At 36.2% G+C, this 22,879-nt stretch overlaps 1 pseudogene; it reads right to left on the reverse strand.

Annotated features, from left to right (window-relative positions):
• LOC124887814 overlaps window positions 1–22,879 on the reverse strand; it is a 53,252-nt pseudogene that overhangs the window by 1,412 nt on the left and 28,961 nt on the right.

Genomic DNA, 22,879 nt, shown 5'->3' on the forward strand with positions numbered 1-22,879 from the left:
TTTGTTGTTGTTGTTGTACCCTTGCAGAACTTAGATCAGGAAATCGGCAGCTAAAAATCGTCTTCAACCCTAGAGCAGCTTCATCGACAGTAATAGTTGCAAAAACCTTGAGTTGGAAACAAAATTAAGTCAAGAATAAGAAACATGTGTTAACACGATTCCCAGGAAGAAAAAGGCTAACAGATAATGCTAACTAGTAAAGTTTAGAGCCAAAGAAAGGAGGATGAAGAAAGTATTGGAAAAATTATTACAATATTGATGTCGGAACAAAAATTAATAATAATAAGTAAATAGTCATAAATATTGGGTCATGACAAGCCACTGTATTAGAAGCAATTTTGGCTCAACTCCGGTGCAAATCCTTCTAGTCGGTCGCTTCACAAGTTTCCACAGCTACTTCAAAACACGTGCACTCGTGGTTAGAAGTTTAGAGGTTGCCTAAATCAATTACCCAAAATCTGGAACTTAGGAAGAAAGGAAGAAAATGTTTGTATTATTTTTGGTGTGTTATATCTTCTACTACAATATTGATGTTGGAACTGAAATTAATAACAATAAGTAAATCGTCACAAATAGTGTGTCATGGCAAGCCACTGTCTTTAAAGTGATTTCAGACTGACCTTGGTCGCTCCCCAAGGTTCCACAACTACTTCCAATCATGTGCACTCGTGGTTGGAAGTTTAGAGGTTGCCTAACCAATTGCCCAAAATAAGAAACTTAGGAAGAAAGGAGGAAAATGTTTGTATTCTTTTTGGTGTGTTATATCTTCTCCAAAGACACCCTTTATATAGGATTTGAAAGAGCTATTGTAAAAAGGAGACTTAAGGGCATTAAAGAACCATTAATTTATATGTTACATAATTCTTATTTGGAACGCATATTTAGAATAGATATATTCAGCTCCTTTGTAACATAAAAGTTTATAATTTTTTGTATTACACTAAATGCATAAATGTAGAATTATTTCCATAGTCCTCTACTAATGCAAAGATAAAGAGTAGGTATAAATTCTGGGCAAAAGGAAGAAACATGTACTTAAATGTCAATATCTTTCGATTTGAATTGACACGTAGTGATATGAGGCAACAACAAATATCCAAAAAGTGATCTACTCTTGAACTAGATGAACATAAGTTGAGATCCCCACAACATATACCATATCCTTGATTTTATGCAACCTCTGAGATACTAGAAAGTGTTTTTACAGTCATGCCACAATCCTTGGATCTCATGAGTGCTCTAGAAAGATGATCCAAGTCTTTCATAAAGGCGACCACCTTTTACACTCATGTAGGTGATCCATCAAGTCTATCTCATAGACTACCTTAAGGCTATGGGTCATTAAGATAAAAAACAAGCTCAACCTTATAATACACTAACTCACACCATAGGGATAGGATGTGTAGTGTTTATTGAAGGCCTATATGGATTCGTTTGACCACAAATGGGTATCCACCATACTACCTCAATCCATGGGCTTTAGCTCCATCACCCTTCACGATTTAAGGATTATTTTCCTTGTCAAACCCTTGGTTATAGGATCCACCAAATTTCTTTCAGACCTTACATATTTTAAGAAAATAACACCGTTTTTTTCAATAATGATTTAACTGCACCAAGTTTGATGCGAATATGTCTTTTTTGTATATTGTATACACTATTTTTAGCAATTTCTATTGACATAATTAAGTCATAATATAAAGAAATCGGTGACGCCTGTCTTCACCAAAATAGCACATCTACCAAAAGGTTTCTCAACCACTCAACTTGTTGTCCTACCATCTCGAGAGCATTGAATTCAAATTTCATGGTAGAACGTGCTATACAAGTCTGCTTTGAAGACTTTCATGACATAACACATGTATCCAAAGTAAACACATAACCACTAGTGGAGCTAAATTCATCATTGTCAATTATTCAGTGTGCATCACATAAGCCTTCTAAAACAACCGAAAATTTATTAAAAGGAAAACACCAATCTATAGTACCTCTTAGACATCTTAACAAGCGATGAAGAGCATTCTAATATTTACTACTGGGATTATGAATATATCTACTCAATCTTCTAACAGCATAAGCTATATTAGGCCAAGTATAGTATATGAGAAACATTACACTCTCAATTATTTTAGCATTTTCACTATGAGAAACACTAAAATTTTTATTCTTTTTCAAGTGTATGTCAGGATCATAAGGAGTTCTCATTGAAACTATATCAAAACAATTAAACCTTCTCAACATCATTTCAATATTATGAGACTAACACAAAGAGAAGCCATTAACAGTTCTTTTGATCTTAATTCCTAAAATCACATCAACTTCATTAGCTTCTCTAAGGTCTTTCATTTCAAACTTAAAAAATAAAAGATTCTTAGTCTCATTTACAACATTCACCTTAGGGCCAAAGATTAACATGTCATCCACATATAAATATATAATCACATAATCTGATCCTACTATTTTAGAATAAACACAAGTATCCGATGAATTAATAACAAAGCCATTATCCATTAATGTAAAATTAAAATTTTCATACCACTGCTTAGGTTCCTGCTTAAGTCCATATAAGAATTTTCTCGGTTTGCATAGTTTATCCTCTTGTCTCGATACCACAAAATCCTTAGGTTGAGTTATATAAATATTTTCCTCTAAATTACCATTTAAAAATTCTATTTTGACATTCATTTGGTGTACTACTAAACTATAAATAGCGGATAGAGCAATAAGAGTTCTAATGGTCACTATTTTAGTCATATAAGAATAAGTATCAAAGTAATCCATACTCTTTTAGTTAAAACTCCTAATCATAAGTCTTGCCTTATATTTATCAATTGTATCATCAGGACTTAATTTCTTCTTAGATATCCACTTGCTACTTCTGGGTTTACAACCTTTAGACAAATCATACAAGTCCCAGGTGTGATTAGAGACAATATAGTCTAAATTCACTTTTAATAGTCTCTTCCAAATATTGCATCTATAGAAATCATTGCTTCATAATAAGTCTTAGGGGCATCTTCTATTAAGTAGATAGACACTAATTCATTATTTAAAGTATCGATATCACAATTCCCAGTTAAGAAGGCAGTGATAAAATCAGGACCAAAACTAGTCTCAATTCTACGTTTTCTTACTCCTTCTAAGTTCATTTTCATGAACCAATAACATGCGATGTTGTCATAGCATGAGAGTAAACAGACATAGATATAGGAGTATTATTTTGCACATCACTAGGCACGTCATATTTTTAAGAAAAAATATACTAAAAAAGTTTTGCATTTCTAGATTCACAAATGCAATGATCATTTAATGACATAAATCTATATGAAACACTATTGGGAGAATAAACAATTCAGACAACATTAAAAGTCTTAGCGCCTATATTTATCCATTTAAAATCAGGTAGACTAATATTAGCCAAGCACCCCAACACTTTCAAAAATTTCAAGTCAGGAGAAAACCCTTTCCACAACTCATATAAAGTCTTATCTAACTTTATATGAAGGACTCTATTAAGAATATAGCATGCAAACAAGGAAGTTTCCCCCCACATATAGACGATAAATCTGAGCTTAAAAGTATAGAATTCATCATTTTCTAAAGAATTGTGTTGTTTCATTCATCTACACCATTTTATTGGGGAATATAGGTGTCACGAACCAAGGCTACCCCCTAGTCGTGACAATGGTGCTTATGATCTCGAGAGACCACAAGCTAACCCACGAGCTAGTATCTACTGTGAACACTGAATAAAATTGATAATAAAGAAATGTGTAGAATTTAACTAAAAAAATACCATAAGGTTTTAAATGTAAAAACATGCAATTTAAATCATAGTTCTAAAAATTTTTGAAAACAATACTAAAAGGACTATCAATAACAACTGATAAACAGACTAACTATCTGAAAGTATTTGAAATCCTTTAATTAACCGAGGAGTCGATGGGATAAGTCCCCAACTAACTCTAACTGACTACTGAAATGAAATACTGAAATAGAATAAAATAGTCCTCGATATATGAGAAATCACCACTGCTGCTACTATTGACGTGCAGGAATGTCTAAGTATGCCCGAAAACCTAAGCATCCGAACCTATGATATAAGACATCATAGCGCAAGAAATGAGTATGTGAACAGTACTTTGAATGTACTAGTATGATAGATGAGGTCAGGCTAATATGCATGGGTTATGTGCATGAGTAATAACTGACTGAATGAATAACATAAGGTAACTGAATTATTGATATGAATGTGTGAATGTTGTAATATATGAGAATGCATGACCAAGCATATAACATAATTCTGAAATAGTCTGTAAACTAAAATACTGGAACCTGATAACTGAATAACTGATAAATGTAGGATATGGTCAATGAAATCTGAACTGAATCATACTGAATATTGGACTCAGACCATGGGAGGTATAATCTAATCGACATGCTCCAATCTGAGCTAATCGGGCTCCAACTTGTAACTTTAGTTGGAAAGGTGTTAGCACCGTGCCATGGGTACTGACAATGGCTGTGTGGATCCACTAAATTGGTGTCTTAAAGTTCTAAAGAGTCATCCTAATCTGGAAGGAGTACTTATGAGATGTGAGTTAACCTTAAACTGGCAGGAAGATATCTCAACCTATGCTGGCTACGTAGTTATGTAACTAAGGGATTGCTACCAAAGGTCACACCCTAATTTGGCATAAATGCCCCTATCCCTGTGTTTGTTCGGTGCTGAATCCTACTCCCAGCTAACCTGACATTGATTACTAGATGGGACTAACTTTAATTGAACCCACTACTGACCGTATTAACTAACTAAATGACATTGCTTATAGTATGACTGAAATCATTCTGTAGATACTGAAAATTAGGTAAACAACTAAGGTTCTATTATTCATAACCCCCAGAACTCGATAACAATAACAATATGACATACTAAAACTTTGAAAACCATAATAAGTAGCCATTGTTCAAACTCAATCATTTAGGCTTTTCATCAAACACTTGGAATTCATGGGTTTAAGCATGGGAATAATTTAAACATGTAATAATAGCAAAATTGCAATACTAAAATCATGGATTAAGATTTAACAAGCGAATAGGCACCATTCAAATGTGTTAAGGCTAATTCCAATGAAATCACATGATAAATATAATTTGAAATCTAAGTTCACAATAGCTTCATGAAGATAACTCACAATAACAAGTAAAAACCATAACTTTAATCTTGAAAATGGTTCTTGGACTCCATGAGTGAAAAGGACCCATGAATGAACATCTAACATACCTTAAAAGCTTAAATCCTTGAAAAGAAACACAATTTCTTAAGCTTCCTTAGAGATTCTTGAATTTGGGAACTTATTTTCTTGATTTTTCTTGAAAGGAAGGGAGTTTAATTTGATGAACTAGGGAAGAGTTTAGGGTTTATTTGAGAGTAAAATTGGGGATTTTAGGAATAATATGCCTTAACTGAAGCCAAATCCTGTGTTAATAAAGATTGGGGCACTGGGAAAAGATAAGACTTTCCTTCTGCAATTTAAATTCGTAACTAGAATGCAGAATTGAGCTCTACATCGATGCGATGACATCTTCATTGCTATACCCACCGTGATTCAGTGCTTTGGTGGTGAGGTTTTGGAATTAAAATCCAAATGTGCCTTAACCCTCATCCAGAAAATCCAAAATTTTTTCAGAGCATACTACTTACACCTCTAAATATGAATTAACTCAAAAACTTACGTCCCGGGGTTGGGAAGGTCACTTTATAAATCACTGAAGTTAAGAGTCCAAAATAAAACTAAGTCCCCAATACTTAGCTAAATTTTTTGGTTCTAAGCCTCTTATACATGCACTACGAGTTGATCTAAGCTAAGTCTAATACGGGGTATTACAATATCTCCCCCTCTAGAACATTCATCCTCAAATGAGACTGATTAAGCTGAGAATACTGAGGCACTATTATTACTTGTTGAACATGCATAACTAAAACATGATTACATGAATAAACTGATTCGTGAATGTATGAAATGATGTGAAGATGATATAAATGGAATTGAGAATGGAAAAGAGGTAATCGAAGGAAAAATGTTACCTTAAGCTAAGTCTGGGTCTGCGAAGAATAGATGAGGGTACTTGGTTCACATATCTGCTTCTACTTCCCAAGTGTCTCCTTCAACGGACTGGTTCTGCCAAAGAACTTTGACCAAGAGAACTTCTTTGTTCCTCAGTCTGTGAATCTGACTGATCAAGGATCTTAAATGGGATTTCTTCATAGGAAAGGCTGTTCTAAACTTCTATACTTTCTATGGGCACTACCATATCTGGGTCTCTAATACACTTCTTCAACAGGGATACATGGAACACTGGATGCATTAATATGCCAAATTTACAGGCAACTCAAGCTCGTAAGCTACCCTTCCAAAATGACTCAAGATCCTATAAAGGCCTACATATCGGGGACTAAGCTTCCCCTTCATACCAAATCTATTTACTCTCTTTATGGGAGAAATCTTCAAATATACCAAATCTCTAACCTCAAACTCAAGATCTCTTCTTCTCACATCTACATATGATTTATGTCAGCTTTGGGCTGTCTTAAGCCTCTCCATAGTCAACTGAACTTTCTCCAAGGCATCAAACACCGAATTAGTCCCTATCAACGTAGAAGATCTACATCTTCTCCCATAGAGAGCTTCAAATAAAGCCATTTGAATATTGGAGTGATAACTATTCTTGTAGGCATCCAACTACCATTAAAATCGATAACACATGTTCTCAACATGTCTTCTAGGGTCTGAATGGTCCTCTCTGCATGACCATCTATCTGAGGGTGAAAGTCTATATTGAGACAAACTTAGGTACCAAGGCCATTCTAAAAATCTTTCCAAAGGTGAGAGGTAAACTGAGTACCTCTATCAGAAATATAGACAGCAGGACTCCATATAACCTAACCAACTGACTAATATTGAGCTTGACATAATCCTCGACTGTAAAGGAAGTATGAACTAGCAAGAAATGAGCTGATCTGGTCATTCTATCTATAATAATACAAATCAAGTTATGCTAATGACGCGAATGGGGCAACCCTATTACAAAATCCATATTCACCTCTTCCCACTTCCAAGTGGGAATGCTGAGCTCCGACAAAGTGCCACTAGGATTTGGGTGTTCAATCTTAACCTGCTGACAATTTGAGCTCTTAGCTACGAACTCTGCAATATCCCTCTTTATTCCACTCTCCCACTAGATTTCAAGAAAATCATAGTACATCTTAGTGGTCCCTAGGTGAATAAAGTAATGCGCACCATTCGCTTCTGTAAGGATTCGCTATATCAACCCATCAACACACAACACCAACAGCTTACCCCAACACCACAACACACCATCTTTCCCTTGGGAGAAAACCTCTACTTTTTTTGATCTCTAACTGACTCTTTAACTTAACCAGACTGGAATCCTAATCTTGTTTTCCTTTCACTTCAATAACTAAGGAATATTTTGAACTATTTTGAACCCATACACTACCCTCAGCTAAATCCACCAACCAAACACCTAATCTAGCTAGATGATGAACTTCCCTGACAAACTTCTTTTGCTCGTATTCTACATAAGTAACACTACCCATAGATAATCTACTAAGGGCATCTGCCACTACATTGGCCTTACCCGAATAATATAATACACTCATGTCATAGTCTTTCAATAACTTTAACCACCTTTTCTAACAAAGATTTAAATCTCTCTGCGAAAACATATACTGTAAGCTTTTGTGATCCGTGAACATATCAAAATGCACCCCATAAAGAGAATGCCTCCAAATTCTTAAGGAAAAAACAACAGCTGCTAACTCAAGATCATGGGTAGGATAATTCTTTTCATGGAGTTTAAGTTGTCTAGAGGCATAGGCTATGACCTTACCTCTCTGTATCAAAACACATCCCAAACCAACTCTAGAAGCATAATAGTAAACAACAAACCCATCTGAACCATCTGGCAAGGTCAATACTAGGACAGAGGTGAGTTGAGTCGTCAACTCCTGAAAACTCTTTTCACAAGATCCGAATTTTGAAACTTGACTTTATTCTAAGTCAATCTAGACATGGAAGATGAAATAGATGAAAAATATTTAACAAACCATCGATAATATCTAAACAAACCCAAAAAAATCTTGATATCTGAAGGAGAAATGGGTCTGGTCCAATTTGTCACTGCTTTGATCTTTTGAGAAGCAACTTTAATGCCATCACCAAAAATAATATGGCCAAGAAAAGCTATAGATCTCAGCCAAAATTCACATTTATTGAACTTTACAAACAACCAATGGGCTCTAAGAGTCTGCAATACGATTCTGAGGTGGTTTGCATGATTATTTGTATTACGAGAATAGACAAAAATATCATCAATGAAGACTATAATGAACATATCCAAGTACTGCTTGAACAATCTATTCATCAAGTCTATGAAAGCTACTGGGGAATTTGTTAGACCAAAGGACATAACTAGAAACTCGAAGTGTCCATATAGAGTTCTAAAAGTTGTTTTTAGAATGTCACATTCTCTGACCTGAGCTGATGATATCTGGATCTGAGATATATCTTAGAGAAATAACTGGCACCATGAAGTTGGTCGAACAAATCATTAATTTTGGGGAGTGGATACTTATTCTTAACTTTGACTCTGTTCAACTGGCGGTAATCAATACATATTCTAAGAGAATCATCTTTATCTCACACGAAAAGGACTAGAGTGCCCTATGGGGAAACACTAGGCCTGATTAATCCCTTATCTAAGAGTTCTTTTAACTATTCTTTTAAATTACTAAGCTTAGCTAGAGCTATTCTGTAGGGAAAAATAGAGATCGACCGAGTATCTGGAAAAAAGTCTATTCCAAAGTCAATCTCCCTTTCGGGAGCAACACTGAGAAGATCTTCAGGGAACACATCTGGAAATTCCATTACTATTGAGACTGACTCAAGAATGGGAGTTTCTGAACTAGAGTCTTTGACTCGAACAAGATAGTAAACACACCCCTTGGATATTATTTTTCTTGCTCTAAAGTAGAAACAAGCTGACCCCTAAGGGCTGAGGTACTACCCCTCCATTCAAGGACTGGTTTATTCGAAAACTAAAAATGAACAACACTATTTCTACAATCAACTAAATCATAGCATGACTGGAGCCAATCTATGATGAGAATGACGTCAAAATCTATCATCTCTAACTCTACAAGGTCTACTGATATGACTTTTTGGTATACTATAACCGGGCAATTTCTATATACCTACCGGGCTATGATAGACTTACCTATTCGGGTAGACACTGAGAAAGTATCTGTTAAGGTTTTGGGACTGACTCCAAAGTTGAAAGCTATATCGGGGGTTACAAAAGAAAGAGACGATATGGGATCTAACAAAGCATAAACATGTAAATGAAACACCCATAATAGACCCGTAACCACATCAAGAGAACCTTTCTGATCCTGTCAGGACTGGAGTGCATGCAATCGGTTTGGGTGCTAACTATTAATTACATTAGATGTGGCACCCTGCTAAGTTGGGAGACCGGCTAGAGCTGAAGGATGACTGCGTTGACTTTATGGACCCACCTTGGGACAATCCCCAACTCTATGGATTGGCTTGCCATACCTAAAATATACATCAGTGCTAGTCCTACACACACCTAGATGGTTTTTACCATATTTTTGGAAAAGGGGATTCATACAATCACTGTTTATACTACCCTAGGATTTTGAGCTTGGCGCCCTATCCCAACTATTATTTTTGAACTTTGGTATAGGTGCACTAGCTAAAGATAGAGCTGGAGCTGAAGATTTTTGGCAGAACTGAGGATGATTACCACCCTCCGACCTTGGCTGAGCAACAGTTAAACTACTTGTCCTAGCCCTTTCATTCTCTCTTTTTTGCTCCTTAACCTTCTCCTCCTCAATCTGCTAAGCATGTACCATAAGCCTAGACAATTCCATCTCCTTAATCAACATTGTGGTCTGGCACTTCTTGACCACACTATTTGATACACCAGATAAAAGCTTGCTCATCCTAGACCTGTTATCAGCCACCACATGAGGAGTATACCTTGCCAGCTGAATAAACTTAAGAGAGTACTCCTTAACACTCATACTACCCTGCTTCAAATTAATAAACTCCATTACTTTAGCTTCCCTCAACTTTAAGGGAAAGAATCTATCTAAAAAGGATATAGCAAACTCCTTCCATTAAACAGGTCCTGCATCTGTGCCTCTATCCCCGTTCCACTGCTTAAACCAGGTGTGAGCTACATCCTACAATTGGTAAGCATCCAACTCTACACTCTCATTAGATATGACACCCATGATGTCTGTCACTTTCTGCACTATATCAAGGAACTCCTACAGATCCTCATCAGACTTAATTCTTGAAAACAAATAAGGATTCATTCAGGTGAAGTCCTGAATCTTAAATGCAGTGGTATTAATTACTGGAATGGTTGGGATAATAGCCTACTAATTATTCTGAGCTTCTATAGAGTGAGCTAAAGTGGTGAATGCAACTCTGAAATCATCATAGGAGATATGCTTATTCAGGGGATATTTTTGAATGGGTGAAGGTGCGGGTTGATTTTTGTTTCTTCTTCCATTAGTCTATCTGGGAGGCATATTCTATAAATGGAAGGAAGATTGAATTAGAAAGAGAGTTTAAATAGAGCTCATGTTCATTCGCACGATATGAATACTGAAAGAAGGGAAATTTTTTCTAAAATATCTTGTAGTCTCTCATCCATAAGTGTGGCGCACTTTATACCTATGCACAAGACTTGACATAATGCAGCTCTCAGAATCCCTAGGACACTATAAAATCTTATACTCTGATCCCAAGTTTTGTCATGACCCGAGCCTACCCCCTAGTTGTGACAATGGTGCTTACGATCCTGAGAGACTACAAGCTAACCTATGAGCAGGTACCTACTGCGAACATAGAATAAAACTGATAATAAAAGAACATGTGTGTAATTTAACTGAAGAACGCCATACGGGTTTAAACAGAAACATGCAATTTAAATCATAGTTTTAAAATGTCTAAAAACAATACTAAAATGACTGTCAATAATAACTGATAAACTGACTAACTATCTGATAGTATCTGAAAGCCTTTAACTGACTGAGGAGTTGATGGGACAAGTCTCCAACTAACTCCGACTGACTACTAAACTAAAATACTAAAATAGATAGAAACTTTCCTTGATATATGAGTACTCACCACTGCTGCTACTGATGCACTGGAATATCTAAGTACTATTGGGAACCTGAGCATCCGAACCCATAATACAAGACATCATAAAACAAGAAATAAGTATGCGATCAGTATTTTAAATGTACCGATATACTAGATAAGGTTAGGCTATTATGCATGGGTTATGTGCATGAGTAATAATTGACTGAATGACTAGCATTAGGTAACTAAATTATTAATATGAATACGTGAATGATATAATAGCTGAGAATGTATAACCAAGCATATAACATGATTCTGCAATAGTCTGTAAACTAAAATACTAGAACCTAATAACTGATAATTGATAACTGTATGCTATGGTCAATGCAAACCTGAACTGAATTATACTGAATACTGGACTGAGATTGTGGGAGATATCATCTAACAGACATGCCCTAATCTGAGCTAATCGGAATCCGACTTGTAACCCCAGTTGGAAGGGTGTCAGTACCATTCCTTAGGTACTAATAATGGCTTTGTGGATCCATTAAATTAGTGCCCGAAAGGATTAAAGAGTTACCCTAATCTGGCAGGAGTACTCATGAGATCCGATTCAAACCTAAACTGGTAGGAAGATATCTCAAACTATGCTAGATATGTAGTTCTATAACTTAGGTATTGTTACTAAGGGTCACACCCTAATCTGGCAGGAATGCCCCCATACCTGGGTGTAATACCCCATATTTTTTTCTAGCTCAGTTTAGCTCCTAGAATGTCAACTGTCAACTCTAAAAATGAGTAACTCTTGATACATATGGAATTTTATAGTTTTAGACTCACTAATAGGTAGATAATTTAATCATCTTTCCAACGATACCAATTTCGTCTCAATCTAATAGTCGGTTAAGAAGTTATGGCAATTTTAGTAAAAGCAGTAGAACACCGCGATATGCACCGCATCGCTATGAAGGACAAATTTGCAGTTGTCCAATTTCCAGTGGATCACCACGATTATCCCACGTTACGAAGAAGTTCAAGTTCCCGTTTGTCCTTTCCAGTAGCTCAAGGTGATTTTCCTGTGTCGCGTCAAAATTCCTAGTTGGACAAACACTGCGTCGCAGTGAAGTGCAAAATGACACTCATCCTTTTCTAGTGACGCAACACAATTATGCCACATCACATTAGAGCCCAAAATGACATTCATCCTTTTTCCAGTAAGTCACCGCAATTGTGGCGCATCGCTCTGGTGTGCCAAATCGGGATTTTTTCCTATTCCAAGTAAATCTGACAAATGGCAATCTAGTCATTCCCCAAGCCCCCAAATCGTGAGAAATATGGAATATAACCTATCCTAAGCACATTATGCATACTTTTCATCAAATTATTCACCAAGAAACCCTAGAGCTTCAAAGAAATAAATCCTCAAGAAATCCAAATTCCACCATTCTTTTTCCAAGATAACCTAAAATTAAGGATTTGTAATTTAAGAACTTCAAGAATCAACCTTCAAGAGCACAACTAGAAACTCAAAGTTTAAGATTCTTCATCTATTCATCGATTAAGGTATGTGGGATTTTTCCATAAGGATAATCTGTTTATCCTTAGGCCCAAATTTATTTTAAAGTTAAATTTTATGTGAAATTATATGAATTTCAATCTAGGGTTTATACCCACTTAATTACTATTTGCATATTATGAGATTTAGATGTTGAATTGCATGTCTACTTTCATATTTTCATGTATATTGCAGTAATATCCAGATTTAGAATTGAATTATCAATATTTTCATTATCAAGCATGAACTTTATGATGATTGGACATGAAATAGATGCATGGGTTATTAAATCCTAGTTTGAATATTGATATTTCAAGAATGACTATGCTTTAAGCATCCCATGATTAGTTATTTTTCAGATTTTGATAAATATTTGATCTTTTGATCTTAGTTCAGACCTGGAATACAGTTTACAATGTTAGTTACCCTATAAATTAACAGATATGCAGTTGGTTTTCATTATAAACCCTTATACTAGTTTTTAAAGTGGATTTCCAATAGAATGAGCATACAAATTAAAGGAAGTAGTATTTATCACTGAGTTGAGTATGTTCACATGCCCCAGAACTATGAGCCAGCGTAGGTTCAGATTATCAGATCATTCCCATTTCTATATGGATGAAAGATATAGATGTGATCACTTAGATTAGGTTATACTCCTTGTCAAGAGTATGACACCTCTCCCTAACTTGAGGTTTTTCCATAGGGAAACAAGATGTTGGACACTATGATAGCTCACATAGTGTATGTCGGAAAGAAGAACCTCCCTTGCAGAATAGTTGTTTTAAGTATTTCCCTAATAGAAAAGACTTACAGAACAACTTTTAGAAACAAAGTGTAAAGGCTCACAGTTTTATTCAGATATTACTTTACATATGATATTAGCTATGAGATTTCATATTTCAATTTACAGATACTAAAGTGAGTTCTTTCTACACTTAAACAACATAATTTAAAGATAGAATACCAATACAACTTTTAGAAACCACATGATATCTCACCAGATTTATGTAGCATGATTTGCTATTCATGATTTTGATTTTCAATTTTTAGATATTCCAGCTTATGTGTGTCATCTACATTTAGCATGCATTATTTTACAAATTATAATGATATTGATACATTGTTTTACTTGTGCATTCACCCCCTATATACTCAGTACATTCCAGAAGTACTGATCCATATATACGTCTATGTGCTACATTATCTCATAATGTAGGTTCAGCTGCTCAGTTTCAGCAGCATAAGTAATTTCGAGCATCTCTATTTGCATCTCGACAGTTGATGAGTCCTCATAGTATGGTAACCCAGTTATTCAGTTTTTCAGCATATTAATATAGATGATTTAGTATTTTTAGATAGTTTAAGTCAACTGGGGGCTTATTCCAGTGACTTTCTAGTTATTAGTAGTAAAGGCTTGTCAGACTGCTAGATATAATACAGATATAAGAGTCCTAGGGAGTCAGACAAGCCACATTATGTAGAGTCTTGATCATGGGTGTGAGGCTCACCACATGTATGAGAAAGAGGCTATGGGATATTTTTAGGAAATTATCTTTTTCTTTCATGATCTATCATGCTTATAGTATCTCTATCTGTTTTTTACTCATGCTCTTACATGATAGTTGAATATGCCTCCTCGTCGAGCTAATGCCCATAGAAATGATAACTAGCCACCCCAGCCTACTGACCCTCGGGATGAAAATATATTCTATGCTAAATTTTTGGCTATCTTTCATGCGTTGGCCAAGGCTGTGACTGCCAATGTTCAAGGAAACCATTAGGCGGCAGTCCTACTTTAACAGAAAAAAGATTTAGCAGCCATCATAATCTATAACTTCATAAGAATAAATCTGTCTGAGTTCTTTGGGTCAAAAGCAGGTGAGGATTAGTAGCTTTACTTAGATGAGGTGAGGAAGATCACCAAAATTATGCATGTTTCTGAAGAGGAGAGCATGGAGTTAGTATCATAGAGGTTGAATGATATAGCATATGATTGGGTGGTTATGTGGAAGAATGGTAGAGATAAGAATGCAGCTCCTATGTAGCGCCTTAAGTCCAACCAGTTGTCTAAGTATGCCCCTGATATGATGGCTGACCCAGGGCAAGTATGAGTAAGTTTGTTACTGAAGTATCTGGTATGATAGTTAAGAAGTATAGGACTGCCATGCTTATTGATAATATGGATCTTGCTAGGTTGATGATTCATGCTCATTAGATTGAGGTAGGAAAGTTAAAAAAAAAAAAGAGGGGAAATAAGAAGGATAGAACCAGGCAGTTTAAGTATGGCTAGACAAAGTTTGGAGGGGGACCATTTACAGCTTCAAAATCATTCATCTGTGCCAACACCATCTTCAGCCAGTGCTCCCACCCCTAAATCTAGAAAAGAGTAGTGGGGTTAGACTTCTATGTCCAAATCTCAAGATAGTGTGAATGGGAAATTTAGTTATTCTTTATGTGCTAAGTGGTAAGAATCATCTTAGTGAGTTCTTGTTGGGATAGAAAGGTTGTTATGGTTATGTAACTTAGGTCATGAAATTAAAGAGCATCCATATGCTAAGCAGGGAAACAGGGATGTTTGTCCCAAGACTCAAGCTACTTGCGCACCAGCTCCTCTAGGTCGCCCAGTCCCTTCTCAGGTGCATCATCCAGTACCAATGGTGGTCAGCGCTAGAATCAAATTTATACTTTACCATTCAATCAAGAGCAGAGGAGTTCACCAGATGTTGTTACTGGTATGCTTCGTGTCTTTCATCTTGATTTTTATGTGTGGTTAGACCCTGGGTCGAATTTCTATTATGTGACCCCACTAGTTGCAGTAAATTTAAAAATGGGCCCTAAAAAGATTCCTAAGCCCTTCTTGGTTCCTACCCTAGTGGGTGAGTCACTTGTTGCCAAACAAATCTATAGAAAGTGTCCTATCACTGTCCTTTATAAAATCATGTTAGTAGACTTAATAAAGTTAGATATGATTGACTTTGACCTTATTCTCAGTATAGGCTGGCTCCATTCCTGTTATGCATCTATAGATTGTCACACTTGAGTGGTCAAGTTTAGTTTCCAGATAAGCCATCTTTTGAGTGGGAAGGTAATTCAGTGTCTCTCAAGAGTCATTTCATATCCTATCTTAAATCCAGAAAGTTGATATCAAGAAGGGTGTATCTATCATTTAGTTCAAGTCAAAGACACTAGGTCTGAGACTCCAAAAGTTCAGTTAGTTCGTGTAGTCAATGAGTTTCTTGATATTTTTCCTAAATATTTGTCAGAGGTACCTCCCAATAGGGAAATAGAATTTGATATTGATCTTCTTCCAGATACTCAGCCCAGCTCCATTATTCCATATCAAATAGCTCCAGTCGAGCTTAAATAGTTAAAAGAGCAGTTTAAAGACCACTTAGATAAAGGTTTCATAAGTCCCAGTATCTCTCTATGGGGTGCTCCCATCCTATTTTTACAAAAGAAAGATGGTTCTTTGTGAATGTTCATCGACTATCATCACCTGAATAAAGTCATAGTCAAAAACAAGTATCCTCTTCCTAGGATTGATGACTTATTTTACCAACTCCAAGGTGCAAGTTACTTCTCAAAGATAGACCTTAGATCCGGCTATCATCAGCTTAGAGTAACGGAATATGATATTCCAAACATATCTTTTAGAACCCGTTATGGTTATTTTGAGCTTCTAGTCATGTTATTCGGGCTAACAAATGCCCCAGCAGCCTTCATGGTCTTGATTAAAAGGGTGTTCAAGCAGTATTTGGACATGTTTTTTAGAGTCTTTATCGATGATATTCTTGTCTATTCTTGTAGTGAGGATGATCATGCAAACCATGTAAAAATTGTGTTGCAAACTCTTAGGGATCACCAGTTTTTCAGCAAATTCAACAAATGTGAATTTAGGCTAAGGTCAGTAGCTTTTCTCGGTCATATTATTTCCAGTGATGGCATTAGAGTTGATCCACAAAAGACAGAAGCAGTAAGAAACTGGCCTAGACCTATTTCTCCATCACACATCAGAAGTTTCTTGGGTTTAGCTGGCTATTACAGGCATTTTGTTGAAACTTTTTCTTTTATTGTATCCCCTATGTCTAGATTAACTTGAAATAAAGTTAAGTTTTAGTGGTCAGATTCCTGTGAGAAGCATTTTCAGGAATTGAAGACTCAACTCACTTTAACCCCAGTTTTAGTGCTACCTAATGGTACAAATAGGTTCGTTGTCTATTGTAATGATTCTAGAATTGGTTTGGGTTATGTTTTGATGCAGAGAGGTAAAGTTACAGCCTATGACTCTAGACAGCTTAAGCCTCACGAAAAGAACTACCCTGCCCATGATCTTGAGTTAGCAGCTATTGTGTTTGCCTTAAAGATCTGGAGGCACTATCTTTATTGGGTGCATGTTGATTTGTTTATGGATCATAAAAGCTTGCAATATATGTTTACCCAGAGGGAGTTAAATTTTCATCAGAGAAGATGGTTAGAATTTTTGAAAGATTATGACATGAGTGTGTTATATCATCCAGGCAAAGCTAATATAGTGGCATACGCCCTTAGTAGACTGTCTATGGGCAGTGTTGCTCATGTGGAGAATGATAAGAGGGAACTAGTTAGAGAAGTTCACCATTTAGCTAGATTGGGTGAGAGGTTTGGGTTCAGAGTATTTCAGAATCTTCTCTAGTTTTTGAAGTGAAACAGAAGCAAGATAAAGATTCTAGTATGGTCAAACTGAAGGGTATAGTTAAAGACCAAAAGATAGAGGTTTTCTCCTAAGGGGCAGATGGTGTATTGAGATACCAGAGTAGATTGTGTGTGCCATGTGTTGATGATTTGAGGTAGCATATTATGGTAGAAGTGCATGGTGTGCGTTACTCCATTCATCCAGGAGCCACCAAGATGTACCATGATTTGCGAAAAGTCTATTGGTGGAGTGGTATGAAGAAAGATATCACCGAATTTGTAGCCAAATGTGTAACTTATCAACAGGTTAAGGTAGAGCACCAAAGACCTGGTGGCATATTGTAGGATTTTGGTATTCCCACTTGGAAGTGGGAAGAGGTGAATATGGATTTTGTGACTGGATTACCCCATTCGCATCATCAGCATGATTCAATTTGGTTCATTGTAGATAGATTGACCAAATCAACCTATTTCTTTCCAGTTCACACGTCCTACACAGCTGAAGATTATTCTAAGATGTATATTAGAGAGTTGGTTAGATTACATGGAGCTCCCTTGTCCATCATCTCAGATAGGGGTACTCAATTTACCTCTCAGTTCAGCTTTTTATCCGCATATATATGTTTAGGAAGAGAGGACTATTTATACCCTAGAGGATATGTTGAGCGCATGTTTTCTTAATTTCAAAGGCAGTTGGGACGACCACTTACTGGTTGATCGAGTTTGCCTACAATAATAGTTACCATTCTAGTATTCAAATAGCGTCATTTGAGGCTCTTTATGGGTGGATATATAGATCACCAGTCGGTTGGTTCAAAGTGGGTAAGGAATCTTTGATTGGATCGAATATGGTGTTTGAAGCCATGGAGATAGTTCAGTTGATTCGAAAGAGATTGAAAGTTGCTCAGTGTAGTCAAAAATCTTATGCGGATGTAAAAAGGAGAGATCTTGAGTTTGAAGTTGATGATTTTATGTATTTGAAAGTTTCACCCATGAAGGGGGTAAAGAGAATTGGAAAAAAATGGAAGCTTAGTCCCTGGTAAGCAGGCCCCTTCAAGATTTAGAGTCATGTGGGGAAAGTAGTGTATAAGCTTAAGCTACCTGCAGATTTATGATCAGTTCACCCAGTGTTCCATGTATCTTTATTAAAGAAGTGTATGGACGATTCAACTGTTTTAGTCCCTCTAGAAAGCACAAATATTTAGAATAGTATTTCATATGAAGTACTTCTAGTAGAGAATTTCTTATGATCAGATCCGTAGACTAAGGAACAAAGAAGTTCCCTCGATCAAAGTTCTATGGTGAAATCAATCTATTGAGGGTGCTACTTGGGAAGCAGAATCAGACATGCGTACCAAGTATCCTCATCTTTTCCCCCACAAACTCAGATTCAGCTTAAGGTAACAATCTTCCTTAATTTAGTTCTTTTCCAGTCTCAGATTCAGCTATATAGTTATCTTCATGTAAATTCATGTATTCGCAGATTAGTTTAGCCACTCAGTATGAGTTAGATTACATTCATTCATGCAGTTTGTTTCAGTTGTGCATGCTAGCATATAGCTGTAACACCCCGTGATTTTACCTAGCTTAAATTCATTCCAAAAATGTCAAAGACTTGCTTTAAAGATGAATACACTTTTATACATATGTAATTTTCAAGATTTTGACTTTTCAATGTGTGGAAAATTGAATATGCTTTCCATCATACCAAATTCGCCCAAATCCGACACCCGGGCTAAAAGTTAGAGCCATATTAGTAAGATAGTATACCACTTGGTACTCTAGCACGTCGCGGAGGTAGTCCAAATGGTATTTGTCATTTTCTAGTGAGACAACGTGATACCACCATATCACGCCACTAGCCTTTTTCCCAATTGTCACTTTCAAGTATGTCTCCGCCATCATGGCACGTTGCACCAAAGGGAAAATTCACAACCAGTGAGGCAACGCGATGGCACCACATCGCGCCATCAACCCTGTTCCTAGTTTTCCACTTTCCAGCGGCATGACGTGATAGTGGCGCATTGCGCCAGGTGCCTAGTTCAGAAAATTTTCACAAAAAATTTAAAGGACGCCTAGGGTTAAAACAGCCCTTTCCCATGATTTTATAATGCCCAGATACGGGATTTAATCCCTAACAATGTCCTTAGCTACTCATTATTCAATTCATCCCCAAATTAAAAAGCATTCTCTCTCAAAGAGGTAAAAACCCTAGTTCAAGAAATCAAGAGCAAGTCTAAGGATTTCTTCTAAGAACCTTTAAGAAAGAATCTTCCAAGGTAAGTTAGGTGTTCATCTATGGGTTCCTTTCACACATAGAGTCCAAGAATCCCTTTATAAATATTCAAGATCTCAGATTTATGATTTCTATATTTGAATTAGATTGAATTCATGTTCATGATGTTGTTTGAGTTTTAATCCATGGTTTAGATTACAAGTTCCAAGAATTGATTCTAGTATGTGTTGAATTACATGATATTCATGATAAACTCTTCAATTTTCAAGTTGATTGTTGTAACCATGTTAACCCTAAGTGTTTATGATTTAATGAACCAAGTATGTTTCTTATGTGTTTGATAAATTGTCTATGACAATGAAATAATGCAATTATAGCATGCTAACATGTATTCCTCATCCATGTACAAGTTAATGCATTACAAGTGTTTGATGAAATGTCTCTATGAATGAATTATGACCACGTGAAGATTGTTATGTTATTCAAGATGATGCTTTACTTTACTTTTCATGCTATCGAGTTTTGGGGGTTTTAATACCTGAGAATTTAGTTGTTTACCTAGAGCCAGTGTCAGTGACAGGATAGTATCAGTCATGTCACGATCAGTAGTACTCTCAGTCAGTTACAGAACTCAGTTAGTTATAGAACCTAGGAAAACCCAGTAAACTCTGTATCAGTCCAGTCCAGTTCAGTATGATCAGATCAATGTCTTTCAATTGGGAGTAGGATTCAGCACCAAGCGAGCCTAGGGATGGGGTCTCACCCGTTAGCTAGGACTGGGTTCCTAGAAGCAATCCCTAAGTTCCAAAACTATGTAACCAGCGTACCGTAGGTTAAGAGATGTCACCCGTTAGATAGGACTGGCATACTTAGGGATCATCCGCTAGTTTTGGACTGATCTCATGGGTCACCCATTAGTTAGGACTGGCTCTGCAGCAGTTGTTAGTACCCGTGGCACAGTACTAACACCCTTCCAATTAGGGTTATAGGTTGGACCCCGATTAGCTCAGATTGGGGCATGTCAGTTAGATGATTACCTCTCATAGTTTCAGTTTCAGTCTTCAGTTTAGAACTCAGTTCAGTTTTACATAATCAAGACTGTCAGACACAGTCAATTAGTATCAGTAAATCAGTTATTACTAACTTCAAATATCAGTTAATCAGTTATCAAAACTCAGTACTTAGCTTCAGAAAAGCTCAGTTATAGTATACATATATGCACAGTATTACATACGTAGTATTTACAGTAGTTTCAGTTATCCATGTACTCTCACATTCAGTTACTCTATATCATTCAGTCAGTTACTGTTCATGCATATGAACCCTTGCATTCATCCTTACCTCATCTAGCATACTAGTATATTCCCACGTACTGACGCATACTTTCCTGAGCTATGGTGTTTCATATCACAGGTTTGGACGTTCAGGTTCCTAACCCCGTATAGTAGATTCAGATTCGGCCAGCAACAGTAGATTTAGCAGTGAGTCCTCATCATTTGAGGATACTTTATTATTTTATATTTTAGTAAATGTAGTAGTTTATTAGATGGAGTTAGTTGGGGGATTGTCCATCAACTCCACATTCAGACAGATTCAGTTAGAGGCTTTTCAGACTAGATTTTCAGACAGTATTCAGTTTACAGATGTTATATTTTATCATTATTTTAGATTTTTTGAACCTTATGGCATTTCGGCCAATTTTTTCACATTAATTCAATTATTATTATTAAGTGCTCATAACAGATATCATTTATGGGTTAGCTTGTGGTCCTTCGGGATCGTAAGCACTGTGTGACGACTAGGGGGTAGTACCAGGTCATTACAATAGCCTCAATTCCTTAGTATATTAGTTTAATTAGTCTCATTTAAGGACAAATGTTCCCAAAGGGGAGATATTATGATACCCCATACTTTTTTCTAGCTCAGTTTAGCTCCTAGAATGTCAAGTGTAAACTCCAAAAATGAATAACTCTTGATACATGTGGAATTTTCCAGTTCTAGATCCACCAATAGGTAGATAATTGAATCAGCTTTCCAATAATATCAATTTTGCCTCAATTCGATACTCTGTTAAGAAGTTAGGGCAATTTTAGTGAAAGTAGTAGAACACCGCGATAAGCACCGCATCACGGTGGAGGAAAAATTTGCAATTGTCCGATTTCTAGTGGAGCACCATGATTATCCTGCATCGTGGAGAAGTTCTAGTTCCTATTCATCCCTTTCCAGCAGCTCAAGGTAATTTGCTTGTGTTGCATCGAAATTCCAAATTGGACAGACACTGTGTCACGGTGGAGTGAAAAATGGAACTCGTCCTATTTCAATGACGAAACATGATTACGCCGTGTCATGCCAGAGCCCAAAATGGTATTCGTCTTTTTTCCAGTAAGCCACCGTGATTGTATCGCGTTGCGCTGGTGCGCCAAATCAGGATTTTTCCAGTTCTGAGTAAATTTTACAAAGGGCAATCTAGTCATTCCCCAAGCCCCCAAATCATGAGAAACAAGGGATTTAACCAATCCTAAGTACATTATGCATACTTTTCATCAAATTACTCTCCAAGAAACCCTAGAGCTTCAAAAATAAATCCTCAAGAAATCCAAATTCCAAGATAACTCAAAATTAAGGATTCCCAATTAAAGAACTTTAAGAATCAATCTTCAAGGGTACAACTAGAAACTCAAAGTTCAAGCTTCTTCATCTATTCATCGATTAAGGTATGTGGGGATTTTCAACAAGGATAATCCTTTCATCCTTGTGCCCAAAGTTATTTTAAAGTTGAATTTTGTATGAAATTATATGAATTTTAGTCTAGGGTTTATACCCACTTAATTACTATTTGAAGATTATGAGATTTAGATGTAGAATTGCATGTCTACTTTTGTATTTTTATGCGTATTGCAGTAATTTCAAGATTTAGATTGAATTATCAATATTTTTACTATCAAGCATGAACTTTATGATTATTTGACATGAAATAGACGCATAGATTATCAACCCCTAGTTTGAATATTGATATTTCAGGATTGATTATGCTTTAAGAATCCCATGATTAGTTATTTTTTAGATTTTGATAAAGATTTAATCTTTTGATCTTAGTTCAGACCTGGAATCCACTTTACAATTTCAGTTACAGTACAAATTAATAGATATACAGTTAGTTTTTATTATAAACCCTTATACTAGTTTTTAAAGTGGATTTCCAATAGAATG

This window comes from Capsicum annuum, chromosome 10, assembly GCF_002878395.1.
Source record: "Capsicum annuum cultivar UCD-10X-F1 chromosome 10, UCD10Xv1.1, whole genome shotgun sequence".
Taxonomy (NCBI): domain Eukaryota; kingdom Viridiplantae; phylum Streptophyta; class Magnoliopsida; order Solanales; family Solanaceae; genus Capsicum; species Capsicum annuum.